Source organism: Crocuta crocuta, unplaced genomic scaffold (genome assembly GCF_008692635.1).
Source record: "Crocuta crocuta isolate KB4526 unplaced genomic scaffold, BGI_CrCroc_1.0 scaffold258, whole genome shotgun sequence".
NCBI classification, from domain to species: domain Eukaryota; kingdom Metazoa; phylum Chordata; class Mammalia; order Carnivora; family Hyaenidae; genus Crocuta; species Crocuta crocuta.
The window spans coordinates 2,413,439-2,418,759 of record NW_027532842.1 but is presented as its reverse complement, the minus strand read 5'-3'; positions in this window follow the sequence as shown (position 1 = coordinate 2,418,759).

The window sequence follows — 5,321 nt, the reverse complement described above, 5'->3', positions numbered from 1 at the left end:
GCATGCTACGAGTGGGGGAGGGGGCAGAGAGAATCTTAAGCAGGTTCCACACTCCGTGCAGAGCCTTACGTGGGGTTCCAACTCATCACCATGAGATCACGACCTGAATCAAAATCAAAAGTTGGATGCTTAACAGAATGAGCCTCCCAGCCACGCTGGAACTTTAAAAATAAAAGTGTAGCCACTGCCTATAATCTGTTATGTAACACCATTTACAGATTCAAACACTGTTCTTTCTGGGGAAAAAAATGAATATATCATGGAGTTATATATTGTGATGCTATTAAGTAGCCATAAAAAATGCATGACACTGAGGTTTTAATTTTGAATCCAGAATAATGCCTTAAGATATGTGTGTAATAAAATGCGGAAGGCTAGCAGGTAAGTAGGAAGGCAGGCAAGAGTGCACCTTAACTCTACTACCCAGCAAGGAAAAGCCAAAAACGTTACTATAGTCCACCAGTGTTTAGTATCTTCATATATTCTTCAACCTTATACTCTGTTACAAAGAATGGCAATGCACCACTTGCCTTGCACATGACAACAGGGGAGAAATAAAATGAGGGTGGCAGGCTGAGTGTGATAAGGTTCTCGCGTTAATAGTAGGCTCACACTGATCCAGTGTTGAAGCCTAAACTACACAGAGAGCTTTTTTTCTGGAGTACTTTAAACGGTCTATAAAGGAGGTGCTTTATAAATTCCCTCGCTAAGAGGCGAGTTGAGAGATCTCTGCCTTTGTAACCAGTAATATATACAAACCCTCTGACCCTTGAGACTTAAACGGCCAAGTGTGTGCGATGAAGTTATCCATCATAGGGGAATTGAGTTTTTGAAAGCTATGTTAGCATACTTTCTAAGCCTCATTAAAACACTATTCTTGACCATTGTGTTTCTGTTGTCAAAATCAGTTTCCTTCTAAATTAAACAATTTGAAACACAATTGCTTTTCATCACGCATTTTTTGGAGACTAATCCCGCTTAGACAATGGGATGGGCATGTTGACTGAATTGTTCTTTTTAATTCTGGCTTCTTTTAACTTCCGTGTTTTCTTAAGACTCGCTTAATTTACACAGTAAATACAGGTAATCTTCGTAAGATTTCACAAACTTCAAAATAAATCTTATCTCAGATGGAACGAATGTTCTACATGTTTTGCTGAAAGCCAAGGTTCTGGAAGGGAAAGTAACCCACCTCCAGGAGAAGTATCTCAGTTTTTAAAGAAATAATTTACTGAATGGCTTTTGTTCACTTCAGTATGTGAGAGCAAGGCCTTCCTTACAAATATCCGTAAAAGACTTTAAAGTCATTTACACCCCAAACTGGGAGAATACCGGTCTTAGTTCAGGGCATTTTTACTCATACACTCTCATTAACCTATCTAGAATTTTGTTTCTAGAAACCGCAGTGTTGATATCATCCACGATATCACACCTCTAGTGGAAGAAAAAAAATAAAACAAATCATCAATTTCTGCTGCCAGTTGGCCATCAACCTAGCGGGCTTTAAAGTAACTTACAAATCAGCTGACTCCAGAGGACAAGATCAAAATCCAGAAGCAGAAGTTACACAAAATCAGGAGGAAGAACTCTGGAAAGAGGTAGGAGGTCCCAGGCCTGGAGCTGTCCCCAAAAACTTAAGCCACCAACTCCCCAACACGAGATCTGATGCCCTGGTTTAAGGGCTGGGCTCTCAACCAAGATCCTAGGAATCTGGAAACTTGTTTCCCTCATGTATCTAGGCTTCTTTCTTATCTCTCTTTTACTGCCAGCCACCCCTGGCTTTTTTCCTACTACATTTCCGGTATGACCCGCTTTCTCTCACCCCTCACCTTGTTGATTTCTCTGATCTTAAACCTCAGCATTTATTCCTCCATTTAATATTTGGAACTGACACAAAGAGAAGGATATAATAAGACAAACAAGATCACTTTCTTTAAAGTGCTTACAAACTTAGGCTGCACAAGAGATAAAGATATATGAGGGCACCTGGGTAGCTCAGTTAGTTGGGCGACTGACTTTGGCTCAGGTCATGGTCTCGCAGTCTGTGAGTTCAAGCCCCACGTCGGGCTCTGTGCTGACAGCTCGGAGCCTGGGGCCTGCTTCCATTCTGTGTGTCCCTCTCTCTCTGCCCCTCCCCTGTTCACACTGTGTCTCTCTCCCTCTCAAAATCAAATCAACATTAACAAATTTTAAAATAAGAGATAAAGATATATGTATATAGATAGAAGCATACAACTTATAAGTATATATGTAGGTATATACACAATACTTGCAAATTACTTCATATATAAACATAAAATTACATAATATTTGTGCATCATCATAGCAAAGTACCAGATGTGGGGCCACTAGCCCTGCCCAGGGACTGAGGGACATTCTCACAGAAGAACAGTGTTGACGGTAAGACCTGAAGAATGAGTGTGTGTTTGCTAAAGGTAACACTTGGCTCTCTTTCTGTCTCCTTCCAAGACTCTCAAATCTTCAAACCCTATAAAAAGCCTTAGCTTTCCTTCAGACAACTGTTTTCCTGGATCAACTAACCTTAGTTCTCTTGTCTGAACACCTCTGCTTTCCCTGACCTCTCTGCTGAGAGGAGAAAGCCCTCCTGTCTTCTTCCAATGCCCTGGTTTCCATATTGTTTTTAAATCTGGGATTGAGCCACCTTTACCTGCCACTAGACAAAAAGCCACAGAGGAGCATTCACTAGAAGATCTGCCCAGGTCATGTGGTGCTTTTGGAGATCATGGAAGAAAGAGGTCTAGGGTGGAGGTGAAGCCATGAGAGGAATAAAAAAAAAAAAAAAAAAAAAGATCAGTTTTCACTTGTAGGATTACATTGGTCAGGACTTGTCTCTCCTCCTCGCCCATCTTGTCCTCCTGGCCTACCCTGGGGATGGTCCAGAGCCAAGAGGAAATAGTCTCCAACCCAAATGTCCTTATCCAAGATGGCAAAAACAATAGCAGCGGCAGCAGCACCTACTGTCTTTAGGCTGAATTGATGTACCTAGAAATCACAGTCCCCAGTCAACTGTCTCCCTTCTGTGCTGTTTGGGAACCTTAACCAGCAAAGAACTTCTCAGAAGGAGGGCTCATCTAAAGAAAATCTCTCTTAGGAACCATTTCTCTAGTGGCTTGGGCAGCCTAACTCCTCATTTGGAATCCTGAGTCTAGAATCGATTCAAGAGAACGTGGCCTGCTCAGCCAAAAGCAAGAAAGGGGACCTCGGAGGATGGCCCGCACGGAAGGAGCAAATACCACAGGTGCGCTGAGAGACTGACTGACTGCAAGCTCGTGGGCGTATTTCTGCCAGCCTCCTCTCCACACGCCCGCACAGGTTCTCAGAAAGTGAACCAATGTGGAACCATGACTCCTACAAGGGCCTCTGAAACCCAGAAGAAGGGCTATGGTACAGTTTCATTCAGTTCAACCAGCATTTATTGAGTGACTACTGGGTGCCAGGTACTGGACTGAATTCAAAGCTGGGAAGATGAATCAGAAACAAGGCTTTCCTTTTGAAGGGCTCTCAGCCCTGAGTGGCCTCTTAGGTCATGAATCATCTAGAAGTAGATTAGGTGAATACCAAGAAATGTGGAAGCTTATCTAAGTCAACAGAGATCACCTCATAACTATGTATACCTTGTTTTCAAAGGACATATTTTTGAGTGCAGGGAGTCATAAATTCTTCACTAACTTAAGTGATTCACGTCAGTAAAATTCAGCTATCTTCACAAAATAAGACACGTATGCAATGGCCAACATGGAGCACAATAAAGACAACTATGTTTGTCTCTTGAAATAAAATACAATGGGTTAAGTGACGATAATTGCTTGAGCACCTTTTAAGTGAGTATGTTACAATGTTCTAAAATAAAATAAGTCTTCTACACATGTCTGAATTCACATGGGAAGTTGCATATATACTGAGAAAGATGACTGGTTACGAAATAGGCACCGGGAGAATTAAATTTGATAGGATCCATGTTTTCCCTTATGTAATCACCACAGAAAGTACGAAATTCCAAAACATCCCACGAAAATATATTCCTTAAAGAAATTTCCCACCTCACGTGGATACCTAGCATTCTCCCAAAGTGGTGAGTGAATTCTTCCGGCAATATAATCTCCTGCCCATCGGCTTGGACTGTAAAACACATTCAAAATCCAAAACAACTCTATCTCTGCATTTCGGGGTGCCGTTTCCCCTAAAAAGAGATACCCGGAGACACAATCACTAAGTGTAATGTCAACCCAAAGAGGCTACGGTGAGACAGAAGTTCCTGCAAAATTAGCATTTATGTTAGTTTCATGAATTTCCCTTTTGCCTTCTCAATGTCTCTGTGTGACAAATACTTCGCCTGGGCTATTTCTCACCTGCCAGTTTTGAGGACAGGGAATGGGACTGGAGAGTATATGGTACAATCGCTTCTAATCTGTACATCAATGATGTGTGTCAATATTCTCCAGCCCTCAAGAAGTTATAGGTATACAAGGTCCATTCTAGGACAATCCAATTACTCAAGCCCCATGCATTTCTTTTTTTTGCCTTAGTTCTAGTAGAACTCCCTATGGAAAAGATTTCAAAGCTATAAACGTTTCCAACGAACAACAGAGAACAAGAATCTGATCCAGCAGGAGAGGTTATGTGGAAAAGAGACTTATCCAGTGTTTTCCCAACAGAAAAGAATACCATTAATCACAGGCGAAATGCATAATGAAAGTTTACACTGCCTTTTCAGATCCTTTGCAATCTCCTCGAACACAACCTTGCCTTCCAATTGTTTACATCTACTTTTGGCTTCTCTAATGCCAACTCAGAAAAACAATAAAAAAAAAAAACTCAAACAGTATATATATTACCAGTCCTATCATTTTCATCCAAGGTATATATCCATTTGGCTACATTTTCCACTGTTTTCTTGGAACAAACAATAAAACACCTCAGTGGCTGGCAGGACGCAGGTGGCGGAAGTGGGTTTTTCTCAGATTTGGAGGAATGTGGCCGTATTCTGGTATCGAGAAAATTCTCTCTCAAGTCATCAATCAAGGAAGAAGTAGAACACTTTTTCCTCTTTCTTGACTTTGTCCAGGTTTGAATACCCCAAAGGAATAATCTAGAGGGGGAGGAGAGACCCAAGACCCAACAGGGCTTGAAAGAGATGGCTCCATTTTTGATAATGTTAAGAGAACATTATCAAAATGTCCTGGAGGTAAATCATCTGGAGATGTAATGTACAACCTGATGACTATAGCTAACACGGCTGCAGAGCGTATTTGAAAGTTGCTGGTGGAGGGGAGGGGAGGGGAGGAGAGGGGAGGGTTCGG